The sequence below is a fragment of the Oncorhynchus mykiss genome, chromosome 8 (assembly GCF_057628025.1).
Source record: "Oncorhynchus mykiss isolate SJ-2025 chromosome 8, ASM5762802v1, whole genome shotgun sequence".
NCBI classification, from domain to species: Eukaryota; Metazoa; Chordata; class Actinopteri; order Salmoniformes; family Salmonidae; genus Oncorhynchus; species Oncorhynchus mykiss.
In genome coordinates this window covers 20,479,917-20,503,012 of record NC_143029.1, presented here as the reverse complement: position 1 = coordinate 20,503,012, position 23,096 = coordinate 20,479,917, and the positions used below count along the sequence as shown (strand labels likewise).

Below are 23,096 nucleotides of genomic sequence, written 5' to 3'. Positions count from 1 at the left end.
TTCATTTTGTCACTAGGGTCAAATACTTTGTGGCACACATCAGAGTCAAATACTTGCTAGAGAACAAACTACACTCCAGGATAGGCAACCGAAATTAATAATGAATGTATGTGTGTTATATTAAACATACAGGAGGGATTGACAGCTTCCTTGAAGGACACAAATAAAAAATGCATTCTGCTACTAAGGTCAGTGAAAACTGACAACGGAGTGAAAAGCAGAAATCTCAACTAGCAAGCAAGTCGCAGCAATGAAGAATTGTGTGCGCGTCCACCCAAAGGGAGGGAGAATTCTGTCGGGGGAGATTTTCGGTACAACACCTGTTACCTTCAGACAAATTCCCTGGGTCGAAGAGTAAAACGGAGAACACCATCGTGTTCGTAAGAGTCTCCCCTTTCCATAGATTTTAATACGATAAAATATCTAATTTTATGAGAAACGGCGGAGAATGGGTGGTTCTGTATAGCCTAGTTATGATAATATAGGCTATTTGAGACCAATGCATTGCAGTTAATTTCGTCTTTGACCTAATAAGTCAAATATCTTTGAGTGTATTTGAGTAGTAAACAGGTAAACAACGAGTCCTAGACAGTTTGCAATAGAACATACCAGAGGGGGGCATTGTTTACTAGGCTACTTAAATGATTGGGAACATCTGGTTACCAGCAGTGTTCAGAACACATTGAGTTTATGACAAAACAGATCAGAGGACACCTTTTCACACAGATATGTATTTATAGCAGTGAATGTCATGTATTTCTAAGTAGCAGCCATATCAGGCAGGGAAACTAATTGTTCACAGTTTGATAGAACATTCCAATTTTACAGCTTGACGGTGGCACTCTTTAGCCTACCTGCATTGTTAGGATGTTCAAGTGATCACAACAAAACTACTTATTGGGCTCAAATAGAGATATCATTTTTCTTTGAAAAAAATAGGTCTGGCTGAGAAAAGAAGATTCAGTTTTCTGCCTGAGTGTGGCTCCGATTACAGCAATTTTCTGGATTATCTCGTGACCAGAACAAAACTACCTATTTTACTAGAGATTGAAATAAATGGTGTTTCTTTGAAGAGATGGGCCTGGCTGACATTAACTGTTTTCTCACCTTGTTCTCCTTAAGGTGATCCATGGTTGTTGGTTATTTACCAGGTAAGAAGAAGTGAAAATTAAACAAGGACTGAAGCAATAGACACCTTATTTTACATAACTAGAGATTGAAATAAATGTTGTTTCTTTGAAAAGGAGGGCCTGGCTGACATGGTAATGCAGTAAAGGAAAGGATCCACAGACACACAGGCTGATTATCTTCCTGCACATCTCTTTATTTACCATGCTGGCTGCCATGGTTAACACAAACGCAGGACATTGAATGCTACCTGAATTGGCTCAGGAAAGTATCATAAGTAGGCCTACAGTATCACAGAGAGGTCGAACAGGTGTGTGCTAGTTAGATTATCCAGGTTCCACAGCAACACTATTGACTATTCTCTACCTCCAGTGCATGCTCTCACTAACACTCATATTTTCTCTGTCTCCCCTTCCGGAGGGCCTGAGGCTCTGGGACCGTGACTGAGGACACCCTGGCCTGACACCTCGACATGCCTGGCCCAATTCAAGCTGGCCACACTACCTCCTACCTGCCTGTTACCATGACGACTTTGTGAAAAGCGATCTGACCATAGGGTCTTGAATGTATGCTTTTATACGGCCTATATCTTTGTATTACAGCAGTCAAATAGAGTATTGAAAACTGGAAGTGTGACTTCTTTCCCTAATGATTTCCTATGGCTGAGGTATTGTGTTAGTAATCAGGTATTCCATACCAAGGCTAGAGCCTGAATGACAACACCAGACACAAATGCAATGCAACTAATTAATCTCATTGTTAAATGACTGTTCAGCCTGTTGAATATTCCATTAAGGAAAATATGGATTTGTTGGCTGAATTAAGGTTTTATTAAAACTTCAAAAAGGTCACACACACACAATAGGGTACGTTTATAAAATAAAGTAATTGACAAGAAAAGTAATTTACAACATCAATTATTGTCACCGCCTCTCCCTTTATTTTGCTTAACTGGGGGAATGGGAGAAATGGTTTACAGTAGGCAGGGTAGTGCTCAACAAGCAGAATGCATCCCAAATGACACCCTGTTTGCCTGTATAATGCATTACTTTTGACCAGAGCCCTATGAACACAGGTCAAAATTAGTGCACTGTGTATTGGGAAAATGGTGCCATTTGGGAGACATTCCATCTGTTGATGAAGCCACCTAAAAATCAATGGCTGCATACCAATTATCCATCCCTCGCCTAATGGATTGGTGTAAGCATTAGCTTGAGCCTCTTTACGCCATTGTTAAATGGACATGCAGCCAAAGTTAATGGTCACACACCTTTGAATCATTAGTTTAAAAAAAAGGTGTTATATAAACTAGCAAGTAATTGACACAAGTTGTTACAGTAGTGGGTAAGACATTGGATCCAGAGCTGTATAAGTTAATTATGGACTTCAAAGTAACAGACAGGAAGCATGTAGAGGGGAGCCAGGTGGGATTGGGCAAGGCACATCCAGGTGTCAGGCCAGGGTGTCCTCAATCACGGTCCAAGTACCTCAGCCCTTCCGGAAAGAGAGACGGAGAAAAATAAAAGTTAATAGTTAGTGAGAGAATGGCTAAAACTATAGTACACACCACATGCACTGGGGTAGAGAACAATCAAGTGTTGCTGTGGACACTGGATAATCTGACTAACACACACACCCGTTTGACCTCTATGTGTCACTGTAGGCCTGTTTATGTTACCCTGTCTGATTCAATTCCGGTAGCATTCAATGTCCTGCGTTTGTGTTAACCATGGCAGCCAGCATTGTAAATAAAGAGACACACAGACAGATAATCAGTCTCTGTCTCTGTGGGTCCCATCCCATTAATGTATTTTTCATTTCAGCCAGGCCTATGTTTTCAAAGAAATACCATTTAATTCAATCTCGAGTTGAGTAAAATAAGTTGTTTGGTTGTTAACCAAATAACACAGAAAATTGCAGTAAACAGCCCCACACTTAGACAGAAAGAGCAATGTACTTTTCTCAGCCAGGCCCATCTTTTCAAAGAAAACAATTGAATTCTATCTTTGAGCTAAATAAGTAGTTGTGATCACAAGAAAATCCTAACAGTTCAGGTAAAGAGCGCCAGTCAGGCAGAACATTTGCACATAAATATGAGTTAAAAGTCTCTCCTAGATTTAGGACAGACACTTCAAAAACTTGTTTCTTAAGATTCATTTCTTTATTTGATTGTCCTTTTTGCCATTTATGAATGTATTAGTCAATGCATACACTGGTCTCAAATATATTAGCATAACTAGGCTACACAGAACCAAGGCTGACGCATTGTAAAATTAGATACTTATCATATTGAAACGTGTCCCAGTCCAAAATGCCTACCCCTGCCCACTGGGGCGTGACTTACAGAGCGCTCTTTGAAATAAGCGCTCCGTATTGTCGTATTCCACCGGATCGAGTTCTCATCACGCCGGTTGTAAAAGCACACAATAACCCTACAATTATTGCCTAATTAAAGCACTGGTCTATTCTGACTGGGTAACAAAGGTTATGTGATAACTTCTGTGAATTGTTATATGATAATTAAATGTTTTACAGACGATTCTACAAGATCTGTGTAAACGTTTGTAATAACTTTAGTTTTGTAGGGCACCATAACATTAACCGTTTGTCAGGCCCACAACATTCTTGAGACGGTAGTGCAGTCATTAATGTACTTGATTGCCTGATTGAAGACTGGTTTGACTGATGTGAATAATTTATCAGACTGTCAAAAGAGCACCAATGGCACCACTCGATTTGAAGCGCTTGATTTTTTACATTATTATGAAAAAGTACGTTTAATTTATTTTAACTAGACGAGACATATTAAATGCAGCGGTCTCATTCATATCATTTCAGAAACGTCCCTGGTCTCATTGAACCGTAGATCGTATTTTTATATTAGATGAAATTACTCTACAGATGTGGAACAATTTACTTTTGATTGTGCTACATCGGTTTGTTTTTAAGGCTGTACAAACGTCCGGTCAACTATAATTAACTACAGATGATGACAGTTATACAAATATTTGCCTTAGCAAAGACAGTACAGTTTAGAAATTCCGTGGCCGTTGCATGCTCCGTGAATGGAGCAAAGTGATTTTGCGATTTCTGAAATTATTTCGTGATGTTACTTTTCATCGTTGAAACATGGCGATTTCATGGAAACCCAGCTCCAGCGTATATTTAAGCAATAAAGCACGCGGGGAAGTGGTATATGGCCAATATACCACGGCTAAGGGCTGTTCTTGGGCACGACTTATCGCAGAGTATATTTTTGCCATTACATTTACTTTTGATAATTAAGTATTAAAACCAAATGATGACATTTTACTAAAGTAGTATTTTTCTGGGTGACTCACTTTTACTTGAGTCATTTTCTATGAAGGTATCTTAACTTTTACCCAGGGATGACAATTGGGTAGTTTTTCCACCACTTCCATAGTCTGAGTTACTCCTTGGCTAATGAAAAACACGCCATAGATTTGTCAACTAACCTGGGGTGTATTCATTACGCCGATTCGTTTTGCTCTCAAAACGTTCTTCAAGGTGATGTAGGGCGGCAGGCAGCCTAGCCGTTAGACCAGTAACCGAAACATCTCTGGTTCGAATACCCGAGCCGACACCGTGAAAAATCTGTTGATTTTCTTTTGAGCAAGGCATTTAACCCTAATTTGCTCCAGGGGCACAGCACAGTAATACTATGACTGACCTAGTAAAACATCACATTTTACTGCACCCATCTGGTAAATGTGACAATACAACATTTGTATTTAGTTTTTATTTGATAAAACTTGTGTTCTTAAGCAGAAGTTGTAGTTCATTTAATTCACAAATTGTATGGTTTCAACAGTTGCCATTCTAATCTGAATAGTCTGCAAATTGCCTACACATCAGACAGGTTTAGACATTTTTGCAAATGTATTAAATATACAAGTACATGCTTATGAATTATTTTGGCAATTATTTGATTGCAAAAGTGACCAATCTGGTGATATAGTCCAGCTTCTCTGGGATCAGGGCTTTCTTTGGCAGTGGTGTTTTCATGTCATGCTCTATTTTTTGTGTGTGTGTTCTGTTGTAACCAACTTTTCTGAGACTCCCATTTGGGCCAAGTGACTTTAGTGATGTTGGTGTGAGACAGTGTTTGGGGTGAGAGGGAAGGTAACTTTGAATGAAGCAGTCAATGAGGCCAGTCAAGTGCCACCTTTTTTTAAATGAACTATATTTCTGAATCCACTAGTGGCTGATCTCACTTGTTTTGGGGAAGTGCAGGTCAGTGTTGGAACCCCCCCACCCAACGTCAAGCAAATTCCCTGTATTGACAATTACTGAATTTTACACCCCTCTGACATCGCTCTCTCTGGGCCCTCCCCCCACACATCTGGTAATCGAGGACCAGCTGGTGTACCTGGCGGTGTACACCATGGAGCGCTCTGAGACGTAGGAGCAGTTTACGACGGCAGCACCAGCCAGCTCCGGTGGCAGCACCTCTCCAGCCAGCTTATTTTCTTTGTGCTCTTCCAGTTCAAAGCTTCCCACACATGGTGCTCTCGTTTCACCAGAAGGTGGGATGGTGTTGATTGGAACAGAAACACATTTATAGATGTGGACACAGTCAATTGTCCTATTATCTTTAACACTTGTTCTTGCTTAATTTTTTACCATTAGCGGATGAATAAGCACTTCTGTTCCACACAGTTAGTGTGTGAGACAGAGACCATAAGACAGACCATGTCTAAAATGTGTGTGTTGCACCTCAGCTGGCCGGCCGAGGCCTGATCAAAAGCAGAGACCACCTGATATGGGTCCTCCAGTTAATCTCTGGCAGACTCAGAAGAACGCCCAGGCAGACTTCCTCCCTGTCATGAAGCTGTTCGACCTGCTCTACCCAGAGAAAGAGGTGTGTGTGTGTGTCAATGACTGTATATATGAATGGACAAAGCCATGGGTCACGTGACTACATCCGTTTCTATGTGACTCAGTGCACTGAAGCCAAATAAAGTTGATTAAGATATTATTATGGACTTTATTATGGCCTCCTGAGTGGTGCAGAGGTCTAAGGCACTGCATCGCAGTGCTTGAGGCATCACTACAGACCCTGGTTTGATCCCAGGCTGTGTCACAGCCAGCCATGACCGGGAGACCCATGAGGCGGCGCACAATTGTCCCAGCATTGTCCGGGTTAGGGGAGGGTTTGGCCGGCCGGGATGTCCTTGTCCGGTCGTCCTCTAGCAACTCCTTGTGGCGGGCCGGCGCCTGCAAGTTGACTTCTGTTGCCAGCTGGACAGTGTTTCCTCTAACACATTGGTGCGACTGACTTCCGCGTTAAGCATGCAATGTGACTTTGCAGGGTTGTGTTTTGGAGGACACATGGCTCTCGACCTTCGCCTCTACGAGTCCGTAGGGGAGTTGCAGCGATGGGACAAGACTATTGTCTTGTCCAACTACCAATTGGGGAGAAAAGTACCAAAAAAAGAAATAAAATATTATTAAGATGGAGACATAACATAGCAGATTGAGCTACTCCAGGAAGTGACGTTGCAGGCTCTCGGTGCTGCCCCCTCTCATTGAGTAACTCAAGCTGAAGGCCGACCGGGGTACTGCAGGCTGCCATGAACAACTAAATTGTCCTTCCTTCTTCTGTGTGCGATTTATAAAATTATCGGTTCAAGGTCATACATCTGGTGTATTAGAATCAATTATTTTCTTGAAAAAAATATTTGACACACAAAGATTGCAATTTTTCCATTCCTAATAATGGGGATCCTGTTTTCTGCAAACCAGGCCTGCAGTACCACCTTGAACTTCCGTGGCTTCAATGAGAAAGGCCAGTCATTCTCCCCTGGTATGTGTATGTCTACCGGTGTAAAGGTTAGCATGCTCACTGTATCTAGAGGGGAGATCATGGAGTAGGACTATACAGTAGCATTGCCCCCTGTGTATCTGTGTGGTAGCTCAATTAAGAGACTGTGCTGCCATCAGAGCTCTGAGGGCCTGTTATTTCAGTTTCCTCCATCTGTCTGAACAGCCCTGCAGGAACCAGGATCCCTTACTTTGAGCCTAACTACATCTGGAGCTGCCGTATCCAAGGGGACGTAATTAAGGCATCTGCAGCCACATCTCCATCAATTAACTCCCAGACAAATCTTGCATTAGCATGCAAATACTGAATCTGTGTACTAACGCTGCACTAACACACACACACTCATGGTTGACTCGTACAGCTTATCCCGGAGCTAAGTGGTTATTTATTAGCTTTTGACCAATGATGATACAGCAAATTGTGAACAAATGAGTAACGTGTTTCAATGAGATAATGCATTATAATAGTCCGGTTCTAAAGCTATTTACTTGGTGTCTACTTTGTTTACAAGACATTGTTATGAATTTAGGATTTATTGGTATTGCTAAAGACATTGTGTTGTGTGTATTTCGACAGTGCATCCGGGTGCCGAACATCAGCAAGCCCCAGTCGACCAACGCCAGATCCGCATTACCCACTCCCTCAAGCTGCACCATGAGTAAGAGACTGTCTCCTCCACCTTATAGAACAATAGGCCCTTAATACCAGCTCTTATCTGTCATGCTGTCTACTAGGAAGCTCAGATGGATACACTTACATGTAAGGTGTCCACATGCTTCCCATCCGAAACAGTTCGGAACAGTTCATGCATACATTATGATGACATTTTGGTCTTCGGCAAGGGTATTTCCAGCTGTTAGTGCACACCAAAAAAATTCTCAAGACAACCGGAAGTCGGTAGTCTGTGGCCGAAGTCTACGCGCCGTCGCTGGTGATTGGTCAACAGAATGGATTCTTCAATTAAGTCTTTGTCTCATTCAGCGAGAGATTAATCGTTTTCATGCACAATTTTTAACTTGAGAAATACTGCAACAAACATCTTAATGTAAAATTGTGCGATTAAGATCGACAAAACGTCAAAATTAATGAGATTTCTTGATTAATTATGACTATTTTCAGGAAGTATGCTGTAATTGTTTTTCAAGCTAAAGTTTTTTAAAGGGAGCATGCGAGCACACTCGTTCGGTAGGCGCCAGCTGAACCAGAAGCATGCAGAAGGCTTTAGGCAGTCAGTCTAAAAGTATTACAGTCGTCAGTGGTCACCAACGTGTAGTGTAACTCAGATGCATGATTTTTGATCCCTTGAGTTTGAGATAAAAGCAACATCTCAAATCTGTGATTCAATTGCATTTAAAAAAGACTTGCCTCACATTGAACTCTACCTGTCCTTGTGTGTTTAGGTTTCTCCAGCAGAGCCTGACGAACAAGTCCCTGGGGATGACGGATTATAAAAATCGCCTTGCTGTGTAATGCCTACTCCACTAACGCAGAGTGCTTCACTCTGCCCATGGACATGCTGGTGGAGACTATTGCAACGGCAACATGCGCATAACCTTACCTGGCACCAACTGTACCGCATCAGGCTCCATCACACCACTACCCATGAATCCCCTGGACTCTCACTGTCCACACCAGGATGAGGTGAGCTATACTTACCATAGAGATAGATACCAAATATCTCTATTGTGTAACGGGATTCTTCCATCAAAGGAGAGGAGGACCAAAACGCAGCCTGGTTATAATTAATGTTTTTTTTAATAAGAAAAACTATACATGAATAAACTACAAGCACCATGAAAACCCAAAACAGTCCCATGTGGTACTGACACAGGAGACAAATACCCAAAGAATATGGCTGCCTAAATATGGTTCCCAATCAGAGACAACGATAAACACCTGCCTCTGATTGAGAACCACTCCAGGCAACCATATACTTTCCTAGACAACTCTACTAAACACAACCCCATAAATCTAATAAACCCCTAGACAAGACAAGACACATAAATCACCCATGTCACACCCTGGCCTAACCAAAATAATAAAGAAAACACAGAATACTAAAGCCAGGGCGTGACATATTGTCCCTACAACCACTACTACTGTTCTGCTCACAGGATAATACAGCAACATAAACAGTAATGATTAATTTACTCTGAACAAAAATAAACGCAACATGTAAAATGTTGGTCCCATGTTTCATGAGCTGAAATAGAAGATCCCACAGATATTCCATATGCACAAAAAGCATATTTCTCAAAAATGTTATGCACAAATTTGTTTACATCCTTGTTAGTGAGATTTTCTCCTTTACCAAGATAACCCATCCACCTGACAGGTGTGGCATATCAAGAACCTGATTAAACAGCATGATCATTGCGCTGGGGACAATAAAAGGACACTAAAATGTGCAGTTTTGTCACACAACACAATGCCACAGATGTCTCAAGTTTTGAGGGAGTGTGCAATTGGCATGCTGACTGCAGGAATGTCCACTAGAGCTGTTTCCATAAGCCGCCTCCGACGTCATTTCAGAGAATTTGACAGTAGGTTCAACTGCAGACCATGTGTAACCAGGCCAGTCCAGGACCTCCACATCGGACTTCTTCACCTGCGGGATTGTCTGAGACCAGCCACCCGGACAGCTGAGTAAGCTGTGGGTTTGCACAACCAAAGAATTTCTGCATAAACGGTCAGAAACCGTCTCAGGGAAGCTCATCTGCGTGACCATTGTCCTCACCAGGGTATTGACCTGACTGCAGTTCGGCGTCGTAACATCTTACTTAATTTACAAAAATATAAATGCAACATGTAAAGTGTTGGTCCCATGTTTTTTGAGCTGAAATAAAATATCCCAGAAATGTTTCATACGAACAAAAAGCGTGTTCCTCTCAAATTTTGTGCAGAAATTTGTTTACATTCCCGTTAGTGAGCATTTCTCCTTTAGAGATGAATATCTGTATTCCCAGTCATGTGAAATCAATAAATTAGTGCCTAATGAATTTATTTCAATTCACTGATTTCCTTACATGAACTGTAACTCAGTAAAATTGTTGCATGTTGCGTTTATTTGTGGTCAGTGTAGTTAGAGCTCTTAATAGGGGTTATTGAAGTAAAAATGGAATATCCTCAGCCTACGAGAGAGGCTTACAGGAAGACTTGAGGAGGCGTCCTATGATGTTTTAAATTAAGTAAAAAAATACCCTGCTTGAAATGCTGTGGTAAAAATAATCTCCTTAAAAATAGTCATTTGGATCCTTGTGTTTTTTTTAATGACATGCCATGTCAATTTATTCACATTAATACTGTCCTGTTTAAAACGGAATGAGGTTTAAATAATGGGTTTATATCTAAACATAACATGTAAACGTCGTCATTTCACCTAAATCAGTTCAGCGTAGCCCAATGTGTAAGAAATTCAATTTCTCTGTGCTACATCACAAAAAACAGATGAGCATGTTGAAGCGTGACGTCTTCCTCCCTCTCTTGTTGATCACTGTTGTATTTTCCCTGCTGTTAGTTGCCATTTAGAACTGAGGAAAGAAGGTGGTGGTGGTGGTGATGAGTTTAAACAACATATATCCATTTCAACCTAAAAGCTATTTTTACAGAGATGAGTGGGCTCTTCTTTAAGTCATGAAAAATACGCTCTGGTGGCTTTGCAGAGGATTCAGTGCTTATTGATTTTACAAAAAAAAGCCATCTGCAATTTCTAAGCCAATAATGCCTTGAACATTTAGCTGTTTTCTGCAAAACCAACACTTGCAAATGCAGTATTCTGACAATTTAGTGATCAAAGCCTTTTAAAAAAAAGGTAAGCAAATACTCAATCATTTAAAAAAATCGGACTAAATGTCCCGTCTAATTTCACTCCAGCCTCATCAACAGCATCGCCACCCGAGTGATCAAGTTTGCCCACGCCAAATCCAGCATTGCCCTGGCCCCAGTCCTGGTGGAGAACTACAGCCCTCTGCTGGTCTACATGGAGATAGAGTCCCTGGGCATCAAGGGATTCATCAGTAAGTCCTAGGCTGTGTTCAGCAGGGTACAACGTTGTGGAACGTTCAAATAAAACATTATGTTGAACAAGTATGCCTTTCACTGTAGAAAAAGAAGTCACGTCAGATCTAGCGCGGACATTTGGGTCTGCTATGTTTAAGCTTCATTTATACAGCACATTTCAGACATGGAATGCAATGCACTTTGCTTTACTGGAAAAAATAACAAAACAATGAAAATAAAAGCTGAAATATTTACCACACCACAAACCTAACATACAAAACAAAAGAATGACAAACTGAATAACTAAAAACCATCCTAGGGAAAAGCAAAGCTAAAAATATGTTTTAAGATCTCTTTTAAATATGTCCACAGTCCAAAAAGTTAGACTTTTGACTCATCTGTCCATAGAGCATTCTTCGAAGAGTCTTCCAGGTGCTTTTTGGCAAACTTGCGTCAACTTTTTAGACGAGATTGGTCCGATTATGTCTGGACGAAAACCAAACACTGCATTCCACAGTAAGAACCTCATACCAATGGTCAAGCATGGTGGTGGTAATGTGATGGTTTGGGAATGCTTTGCTGCCTCGGGACCTGGAAGACTTGTCTTAATAGAAGGAACCATGAATTATGCTCTGTATCAGAGAATTCTACAGGATAATGTCAGGCCATCCGTCTATGAGCTGAAGCTGAAGCACAGCTGGGTCATGCACCAAGACAATGATCCAAAACACACAATCAAATCTACATGAAAATGGTTAAAAAGCAACACATTTCAAGTTTTAGAATGGCCTAGTCAAAGTCCAGATCTAATCCCATTTGAGATGTTGTGGCAAGACTTGAAAGAGCAGTTCATGCTTGAAAACCCACAAATGTCACTGAGTTTAAGCAGTTCTGCATGCAAAGGTGGGCCAAAAGTCCTCCACAGTGATGTGAGAGACTGATAAACAACTACAGGAAACATTTGGTTGCTGTCATTGCAGCTGAATGTGGCACAACTAGTTATTGAGTGTAAGGGGGCAATTACTTTTTCACACAGGGAAATTGGGAGTTGCATAACTTTTATTTTATAATTAATTTAAGTATACATTTATTTTGTTATTTGTTATCTCAGGTTCCCTTTATCTAATATTAGGTTTTGGTTTAAGATCTGATAACATAAAGAAAATCAGTAAGGGGGCAAATACTTTCTCACAGCACTGCATTTGGAAAGTATTCAGTATCCTTGACTTTTTCTACATTCAGAGACTTGCTCCGAAGACACGCAAGTGTTGTCTTGGCTGTGTGCTTAGGGTCATTGTCCTTTTGGAAGGTGAACCTTCGCCCAAGTGTGAGGTCCTGAGTACACTGGAGCAGGTTCATCAAAGATCTCTCTGTACTTTTCTACGTTCATCTTTGCCTCGATCCTGACTAGTTTCACAGTCCCTGCCTCTGAAAAACATCCCCACAGCACAGTGCTGCATGGTGGTGCTTCACCATAGGGATGGTGCCAGGATTCGAACAGACGTGACGCTTGGCATTCAGGCCAAAGAGTTCAATCTTGGTTTCATCAGACCAGAGAATCTTGCTTCTCATAGTCTGACAGTCCTTTAGGTGCGTATTGGCAAACTCCAAGCTGGCTGCCATGTGCCTTTACTGAGGAGTGGCTTCTGTCTGACCACTCTATCATAAAGGCCTGATTGGTGGAGTGCCGCAGAGATGGTTGTCCTTCTGGAAGGTTCTCCCATCTCTACTGAGGAACTCTACAGCTCTGTCAGAGTGACCATCGGGTTCTCGGTCACCTCCCTGACCAAGGCCCTTCTTCCTTGGTTGCTCAGTTTGGCCTGGGGGGAATGATGTAAGCCACTGTGTTCCACTGGGATTGTCAATGCTACAGAAAGTTTTTGCTACCCTTCCCCAGATCTGTGCCTCGACACAATCCTGTCTCAGAGCTCTACGGACAGTTCCTTTGATCTTATGGTTTTTGTTCTGACATGCACTGTCAACTGTGGTACCTTATATAGGCAGGTGTGTGCCTTTCCAAATCATGTCCAATCAATTGAATTAACCAAAGGTGGACTCCAATCAAATTGTAGAAACATCAAGGATGATCCATGGAAACAGGATGCACCTGAGTGCAATTTCGAGTCTCATAGTAAAGGATCTGAATACTTATGTAAAGAAGGTATCTGTATAGAACAAGTATACATTTGCAAGAAATTTGAAAAACCTGTTTTCGCTTTGTAATTATGGGGTACTGTGTGTAGATTGAGGATTTGTTTAATATTTAATCAATTTTAGAGTAAGGCTGTAACGTAACAAAATATGGAAAATGTTTCCGAAGACACTGTATGTACAGTATGCATACACACATCAAATAGGCTACATCAAATGTATAAGACCCATATTAAGGGTTACCTCAGTAGTTGGATGAGCGAAAATGTCCCTTCTGCTCCTTGACGGAATTCATTCTAAATGTATAGTCTGTTGTTGCTGTCCTTGTGAGGCTATCCAGGTGTGCATTGGTCAGTCTGTTTCTCTGTTTTTGTTTCACAATGTTCATTGTTGAGTCCCTTCTCCTTTCCTCACATTTTTTATTTTATTCATTTTAATTTCACCTTTATTTAACTAGGTAGGCTAGTTGAGAACAAGTTCTCATTTGCAACTTTGACCTGGCCAAGATAAAGCATAGCAATTCAACACATACAACAACACAGAGTTACACATGGAATAAACAAAACATAGTCAATAATACAGTAGAACAAAAGAAAACAAAAAGTCTATATACAGTGAGTGCAAATGAGGTAAGATAAGGGAGTTAAGGCAATAAATAGGCCATGGTGGCGAAGTAATTACAATATAGCAATTAAACACTGGAATGGTAGATGTGCAGAATATTAATGTGCAAGTAGAGATACTGGGGTCGAAAGGAGCAAGATAAATAAATAAATACTGTATGGGGATGAGGTAGGTAGATAGATGGGCTATGTACAGGTGCAGTGATCTGTGAGCTGCTCTGACAGCTGGTGCTTAAAGCTAGTGAGGGAGATATGAGTCTCCAGCTTCAGAGATTTTTGCAGTTCATTCCAGTCATTTGCAGCAGAGAACTGGAAGGAAAGACGACCGAAGGAGGAATTGGCTTTTTTGGGTGACCAGTGAGATATACCTGCTGGAGCGCGTGCTACGAGTGGGTGCTGCTATGGTGACCAGTGAGCTGAGATAAGGCAGGGCTTTACCTAGCAGAGACTTGTAGATAACCTGTAGCCAGTGGGTTTGGCGACACGTATGAAGTGAGGGCCAACCAACGAGAGCGTACAGGTCGCAATGGTGGGTAGTGTATGGGGCTTTGGTGACAAAACGAATGGCACTGTGATAGACTTCATCCAGTTTGTTGAGTAGAGTGTTGGAGGCTATTTTATAGATGACATCACCGAAGTCGAGGATCGGTAGGATGGTCAGTTTTACGAGGGTATGTTTGGCAGCATGAGTGAAGGATGCTTTGTTGCGATATAAGGAAGCCAATTCTAGATTTAATTTTGGATTGGAGATGCTTCATGTGAGTCTGGAAGGAGAGTTTACAGTCTAACCAGACACCTAGGTATTTGTAGTTGTCCATGTATTCTAAGGCAGAGCTGTCCAGAGTAGTGATGCTGGACAGGCGAGTAGGTGCGGGCAGTGATTGGTTGAATAGCATGCATTTAGTTTTCCCTGCGTTTAAGAGCAGTTGGAGGCCACGGAAGGAGAGTTGTATGGCATTGAAGCTCATCTGGAGGTTAGTGAACACAGTGTCCAAAGAGGGGCCAGAAGTATACAGAATGGTGTCGTCTGCATAGAGGTGTACCAGAGAATCACCAGCAGCAAGAGCGACATCATTGATGTATACAGAGAAGAGAGTCGGCCCGAGGATTGAACCCTGTGGCACCCCCATAGAATGCCAGAGGTCCGGACAACAGGCCCTCCGATTTGACACACTGAACTATATCAGAGAAGTAGTTGGTAAACCAGGCGAGGCAATCATTTGAGAAGCCAAGGCTGTTGAGTCTACCAATAAGAATGTGGTGATTGACAGAGTCGAAAGCCTAGGCCAGGTCGATGAATACGGCTGCACAGTAATGTCTCTTATCGATGGCGGTTATGATGTTGTTTAGGACCTTGAGCGTGGCTGAGGTGTACCCATGACCAGCTCTGAAACCAGATTGCATAGCTGAGAAGGTACGGTGGGATTCGAAATGGTCGGTAATCTGTTTGTTAACTTGGCATTCGAGGACCTTAGAAAGACAGGTTAGGATAGATATAGGTCTGTATCAGTTTGGGTCTAGAGTGTCACCCCCTTTGAAGAGGGGATGACCGCGGCAGCTTTCCAATCTTTGGGAATCTCAGACGATACGAAAAAGAGGTTGAACATGCTAGTACGAAAAAGAGGTTGAACAGGCTAGTAATAGGAGTTGCAACAATTTCGGCAGATCATTTTAGAAATAGAGGGTCCAGATTGTCTAGCCCAGCTGATTTGTAGGGGTCCAGATTTTGCAGTTCTTTCAGAACATCAGCTATCTGGATTTGGGTAAAGGAGAAATGGTGGGGGCTTTGGCGGGTTGCTGTGGAGGGTACAGGGCAGTTGACCGGGGTAGGGGTAGCCAGGTGGAAAGCATGGCCAGCCGTAGAAAAATGCTTATTTCAATTCTCAATTATAGTGGATTTATCGGTGGTGACAGTGTTTCCTAGCCTCAGAGCAGTGGGCAGCTGGGAGGAGGTGCTCTTATTTTCCATGGACTTTACAGTGTCTCAGAACTTTTTTGAGTTAGTTCTACAGGATGCAAATTTCTGTTTGAAAAAGCTGGCCTTAGCTTTCCTAACTGCCTGTGTATATTTGTTCCTAACTTCCCTGAAAAGTTGCATATCACAGGGGCTATTCGATGCTAATGCAGAACGCCACAGGATGTTTTTGAGCTGGTCAAGGGCAGACAGGTCTGGAGTGAACCAAGGACTATATCTATTCCTAGTTCTACATTTTTTGAATGGGGCATGCTTATTTAAGATGGTGAGGAAGGCATTTTTAAAGAATAGCCAGGCATCATCTACTGACGAGATGAGGTCAATGTCATTCCAGGATACCCCGGCCAGGTCAATTAGAAAGGCCTGCTCGCAGAAGTGTTTTAAGGAGCGTTTGACAGTGGTGAGTGGAGGCCGTTTGACCGCTGACCCATTACGGATGCAGGCAATGAGGCAGTGATCGCTGAGATCTTGATTGAAAACAGCAGAGGTGTATTTGGAGGGTGAGTTAGTTAGGATGACATCTATGAGGGTACCCGTGTTTACGGATTTGGAGTTGTACTTGTTTGGGGCGCAGTCAGTGCACACAGATGCCACATTTGACCAGTCAATATTATTATCAGCAGAAAATGTAACAAGGGTTTTCAGAATATCCTCTCCTCGTGTTTGTCCCTGAAGGGGCAGTAAACATAAAAGTCCCTTTATGAACGACTCGTTTTGAGGAAAGTGGAACCAAACATAATTGGGCAATGTCACTTACATCAGTGCTTTCGTCAAGCGCAATACTAAAACATGGCGCCATGGATATGTCAGTAATCAGTTGCTTACCGATGTCCTCGCCGATGTCTTCTATGCATCTTGTTATGATCGTTGCAGTCCCTTAATTTGCTTTAAAATAGCTTTCTTGTTTGTGAAATCAGCATACAATATTTCGGCTGAGGCCAAAAAACATTATTTTACAATCTCCACGTCTGTGAAGGCCTTCTTGTTTCTCGCAAGTATCTAAGCAATCTCATATGTTGCCTCTTGTCGTTTTCTCTGCAACGGTGCAAGATCTGTCCATCATTTGTTGTTGTTTTTTGAGCTGTCCTTTGAGTTGCGCTATTTTGTTGTTTCTGAGATTGCTTCGTGGCAGATATGTTTTGTCAAAGTAGGCATGGTGTGACTAGAAATGTTGCTCTTAATTTACTTGTTTAAAACAATTGACTGCCTTGTATAATAAGACAAAGTGAGCTAGTCCCATCATGCAGTACAACAAAAATACTTGTCTTTCCATTTCTCTTGGAACTTTGTGTTCTTCTTGAATCGACTGTATCCTTCTCTTAGCCACTGGAGCCACGTTAGCTAGCTGCATCTCCCCACCTCCATCTTCCTGGTTATCTGGTGATTGTTCGTTCATAGCTGTCACGTTGTTCTCCAGCTCTTCCCCCTCATTTTTATTGTCAATAGATTTACGTTTATTTTTTTACAATAAATCGATCCATGTCGACCAGACTGCAAAATGAGCTAGTAGCATATTGATATGTGTCGGTCGCTGTATGTGAGTGGTTGCGTTCTATTTCGGCAAACCTTCTATTTCGGCCTTCCTGTTCAACAGCTACGCTATACTGTCATCTATCTGCCGTCCAGGGAACAATTCAATGAAGTGATTCAGGCCTGCATTAAACACATTGAAATGAAATGGTATCATTTATTTTTTATTTCAAAAAAAAATTCTCCCCAATTTCGTGGTATCCAATTGGTAGTAGTTACAGTCTTGTCTCATCGCTGCAACTCCCGTACTGACTCGGGAGAGGCAAAGGTTAAGAGCCATGCTTCCCCCGAAACACAACCCAACCAAGCCACACTGTTTCTTGACACAATGCCCATCCAACCCAGAAGCCAGCCGCACCAATGTGTCGGAGGAAACACAGTACACCTGGCTACCGTGTCAGCGTGCACTGCGCCCGGCCCGCCACAGGAGTCGCTAGTGCGCAATGAGACAAGGATATCCCTGCCGGCCAAACCCTCCCCTAACCCGGACGATGCTGGGCCAATTGTGTGCCGCCCCATGGGCCACCCGGTCGCGGCCGGCTGCGACAGAGCCTGGACTCGAACCCAGAATCTCTAGTGGCACAGCTAGCACTGCGATGCAGTGCCTTAGACCACTGCACCACTCTGGAGGTAAATTGTATCACTGTTATGTATTATGAATGGAAAATAGGAAAATCACCACAAGCCGCAAAAGTAGGGCGGCCCCGAGGGCCGCGCAATAAGTACCCCTGTCATAACCCAAGACTCATTTTCCTTCCTCTGCTTTCCCTGTCCCAGATTTCTTCACAGGCCCTGACTCCATCCAGGGTACTGGTGTAAGGGCATCCTGCAGACCATTATGAACCACACTCTTCACAGCAGGGCCTCTCACACCCTCAGCTTCTTCCCTGCTCCTCTTCAGGTACAGAGAGTTAGTTCCTGAGCTTAGGGTTTATGTCTACAGGGGTAGCCATAGAGAATTATTGACTCAGAGAATCAGATAGATATCTCTGTATCTATACTGAATAAAAATATGAACACAACATGTTAACTGTGGGTCCCATGTTTCATGAGCTGACATAAGATCCCAAAAATGTTCCATATGCACACAAAAAAGCTTGTTGTTTTTACATCCCTGTTAGGGAGCATTTATCCTTTACCAAGATAATCCATCCACCTGACAGGTGTGGCATGTCAAGAAGCTGATTAAACAGCGTGTTCATCACACAGGTGCACCTTGTGCTGGGGACGATAAATGGGCACTCTAGAAATGTGCAGTTTTGTCACACAACACAATGCCACCTGTCTCAAGTTTTGAGGGAGTGTGCAATTGGCATGCTGACTGCAGGAATGTCCACCAGAGAATTGAATGTTAATGTATCTACCATAATCAATCAATCAAATATATTTATAAAGCCCTTTTTACATCAGCCAATGTCACAAAGTGCTGTACAGAAACCCAGCCTTAAACAGCAAGAAATGCAGATGTAGAAGCCGCCTCCAAACTCATTTTAGAGAATTTGGCAGTACGCCCAACCGGCCTCACAACCGCAGACCATGTGTATGGCGTTGTGTGGGTGAGCGGTTTGCTGATAACGTTGTGAACAGTGTCCCATGGTGGCGGTGGGGTTATGGTATTGGCAGGCATACGGTACAGACTATTAACACAATTGCATTTTATCAATGGCAATTTGAATGCACAGAGATACAGTGGAAATTAAATCCACAGGCCCAACAGCGGCCATCACCTCATGTTTCAGCATGATAATACACAGCCCCATGTCGCAAGGATCTGTACACGATTCCGGGAATCTGAAAATGTCCCAGTTCTTCCATGGGCTGCATACTCACCAGATATGTCACCCATTGAGCTGTTTGGGATGCTCTGTATCAACGGGTACGACAGCGTGTTCCAATTCTGCCAATATCCAGCAACTACGCACAGCCATTGAAGAGGAGTGGGACAACATTCCACAATCAACAGCCTGATCAACTCTATGGGAAGGAGAGGTGTCATGCTGCATGAGGCAAATGGTGGTCACACTGACTGGTTTTCTGACCCACGCCCCTACTTTTTTTTAAAGGTATCTGTAACTAACAGATGCATATCTGTATTCCCAGTCATGTGAAATCCATAGATTAGGACCAAATGACTGTATTTCAATCTATATATATCATTAATAAATAATATGAGTTAACCTGGGAACATTGTAATAAAGTGACATGTTTTGATAAGATGATTAGGTGAGCTCTGTGAATGTTAAGTGAATGGGGAATAGAGGGCATGGTCTCCCTGTGGTGCAGCTGCTCCCTCTCCAGACAAAGGACAGTGCCCTTTCAGTCTGTCACTCGGTATAACATACTATGAGGAGTCAACGACCAATCCTATTCACCCGAAGCAAACTGATATGACGCCCAACTGAGCTCACCCTCGGAAGCCCCACCTTCCTGGCTATAATACCGGGGCCTGCATCCATTTCCTAAATTCTTTGCTCTTCAGTGAGCCTGAAGGAATAACGTGTCATGCAATTTCCAAACTTTTCAAGCACTTGAAGGCTACGAGATTCGGCTCCAACTTAGGTGTCTGTTAGTGGTGAGAATAGTACTTGTCCCCCTAGATGTTGCGAGTTTTGGGTCTTGGTATCGGTTTTTGTGTTTGCTAAAAGCTAACTACTTTATGCTCTGCTTGTGCTGATGAAAATGGCGCCGGAAGAAATGGCAGCAGTTTTACGGGCGCCCAACCAATTGTGCTATTATGTGGGGGGGTTTCGCGATATTTGTCAATTATTTTGTACATAATGTTTCTGTAACCGTATCTTACGGCAGAAAAGAGCTTCTGTACGGTTCTACAGCTGCAACATCGAGAGCATCCTGACCAGTTGCATCACAGCCTGGTAAGGCAATTACTCGGCCTCTGACCGCAAGGCACTTCAGAGGGTAGTGCAAAGCTGCCTGCCATCCAGGAACTCTACACCAGGCGGTGTCAGAGGAAGGCCCTAAATATTGTCAAAGACCCCAGCCACCACAGTCATAGACTGTTCTCTCTACTACCGAATGGCAAGTGGTACCGGAGTGCCAAGTCTAGGACAAAAAGGCTTCTTAACAGTTTTTACCCCCAAGCCATAAGACTCCTGAACAGGTAACCAAATGGCTACCCGGACTATTTGCATTGTGTGCCCCCCACAAACCCTCTTTTACGCTGCTGCTACTTGCTGTTTATCTTATATGCATAGTCACTTTAACTATACATTCATGTACATACTACATCAATTGGCCCTACCAACCAGTGCTCCCGCACATTGGCTAACCGGGCTATCTGCATTGTGTCCCACCACCCCCTCTTTTACGCTACTGCTACTCTCTGTTCATCATATATGCATAGTCACTTTAACCATACCTACATGTATTTGGATGAGCCTTTTTCGTTAAAAAGGTTGTTTGGCTCGGGGCCCTTCTCCCCAAGCATTTTCTGTGGCAACAGTACCCCCAAGTGGCTTGGTCAATGGGGGGCAACCAGGGATCTGGTTGCCGAGGTCCCTGAAACCGGTCTGGGCCAGGTATCAGAACGCACAATTATTTCTGCATGTTCAGAAACACAGTTGTCAAGAGTGATGGATATGAATAACATAAAATGATGGGAATTGACAATTCAGATATGGTCCTGTGTATGACCGGTAGGGAGCAATGCAGTTCAATCCACATGATCCTGGCTGGCTACCTACCTTCCTGCTGTCCCCCACCCACTGGGCAACGATAGTATTAATAGTGTTTTAGGTTCTCTGTTGTGTGCCTCTCCTTGTTCTCAGTGGTTAGTACATGGAACTTCATGTCCCACTTCTCATTAATGTGATGGCTCGTTGCAGTGATATATGACAGCGTGTTCATAGATGTCCAACAGTCTGTTGTTAACTCCACATATGGCATTTGAGACATTGCGCTTTGTACTTGCAGAACATTCATTGTAAAATTGATCCATCAGAACTGTCACGACATCCTCTACCATTGACAATGGCTGCATATCAACTGCAATCATTTCTGTAATCAGCAATGGGATTTTCTCACTCTGTCCCTTATCACACTGCTGCCAGCAATTGGTTGGGTCTCAGGGTGCGTCCCTTTCAGCATTATATCTGTACTGCCACTGTAGCCCAATTCCACCTCGCAAGTTTGAATTTCATCACCTTCTCATTTAACTTCTCGAAGTATTGCCATACAAGACTTTGCTGCTTTCGCATTAAAACAAATATATAATAATAATAACAAAGGAATTGCAGCAATCTGCACACAGTACCCCATAATAACAAAGCAAAAACAGGTTTTTGGAAAAAAAGGGAAATTACGTATTTACGTAAGTATTCAGATCCTTTGCTATGAGACTTGAAATTAAGCTCAGGTGCATCCTGTTTCCATTGATCATCCTTGAGATGTTTTTACAACTTGATTGGAGTCCACCTGTGGTAAATTAAATTGGTTGGGCATGATTTGGAAAGGCACACATGTCTATATAAAAGGTCCCACAGTTGGCAGAGCAAAATCCAAGCCATGAGGTCGAAGGAATTGTCCGTAGAGCTCCGAGACAGTATTGTGTCAGCGCACAGATATGGGGAAGTCTACCAAAACATTTCTGCAGTATTGAAGGTCCACAAGAACACAGTGACCTACATCATTCTTAAATTGAAGAAGTTTGGAACCACCAAGACTCTTTCTTGAGCTCTCCGCCTGGGCAAACTGAGCAATCGGGGGAGAAGGGCCTTGATCAGGGAGGTGACCAAGAACCTGATGGCCACTCTGCCAGCACTCCAGAGTTCCTCTGTGGAGATGAGAGAACCTTCCAGAAGGACAACCATCTCTGAAGCACTCCACCAATCAGGCATTTATGGTAGAGTGGCCAGATGGAAGCGACTCCTCAGTAAAAGGCACATGACAGCCCACTTGGAGTTTGCCAAAAGGCACCTAAAGGACTCAGACCATGAGAAACAATGTGCCTTTTACTGAGGATTTGATTCCATCTGGCCACTCTACCATAAATGCCTGATTGGTGGAGTGCTTCAGAGATGGTTGTCCTTCTGGAAGGTTCTCTCATCTCCACAGAGGAACTCTGGAGTGCTGTCAGAGTGGCCATCGGGTTCTTGTTTCTCATGGTCTGAGTCCTTTAGGTTTTCACCCTTGCCTGTTTTCTGGACTCAGTACCCGCCTACCTGGCCATTCTGCCTGCCCTGACCTTGAGCCTGCCTGCCCCTCTGTACCTCCTGCTCTGAACTGGTTTTGACACTTTGTCTGTCCACGACCATTCTCTTGCTTACCCCGTTTTGGATTGAATAATACATATCAAAGACTCAAACCATCTGCCTCCTGTGTCTGCATCTGGGTCTCGCTTTGTGTCCTTATAGTGCCAAGCTTGTAGTGTCATATGCAAGAAAACTCAAGGTTGTAATCGCTGCCAAAGGTGCTTTAACAAAATACTGAGTAAAGGGTCTGAATAGTATTTATTTTTAATAAATATGCAAAAATGTCTTTATGGGGTATTGTTTGTAGATTGATGAGGGGGACTTAAAAAAAAAAATAGAATAAGGCTGTAATGTAATTTTTGGGGGGAAAAGTCAGATAGTTTATTTTGATTGTACAAATTCTATGGCATAGGCTAAATCTGTGTCTAGAATAAATGCAGGCAGCAATAGCCAGACATGCATTAGGTTATTTATTAGCCTATTTCATTGATAATTGAATAGAACTAAGTAAGTGAATCATGCGCATTTTCATATGTCGTTCTTGTTCTTTGTACTCTGAGATGGTCATCACTATTTACCACAGCCACAAAGTCATAAAACCCTGCATATTTCTACAATTTATCTTCTTAAAATCTGAT

At 42.7% G+C, this 23,096-nt stretch overlaps 1 long non-coding RNA gene and 1 pseudogene across 2 annotated transcripts; both read left to right on the top strand.

Moving 5' to 3' along the window:
- Positions 1-14: 14 nt before the first annotated feature.
- On the top strand, positions 15-2,045 carry LOC110529557 (uncharacterized). Of its 2 annotated transcripts, none has more exons than XR_016497655.1 (4): positions 15-311; positions 1,123-1,151; positions 1,245-1,438; positions 1,549-2,045. It is a non-coding gene; the product is annotated as an uncharacterized LOC110529557 (long non-coding RNA). The 2 variants fall into 2 exon arrangements; XR_016497654.1 differs by having other exon boundaries at positions 15-380.
- Positions 2,046-5,911: 3,866 nt separating this feature from the next.
- LOC110529204 (mediator of RNA polymerase II transcription subunit 23-like) overlaps positions 5,912-23,096 on the top strand; it is a 32,524-nt pseudogene continuing 15,339 nt past the window's right edge.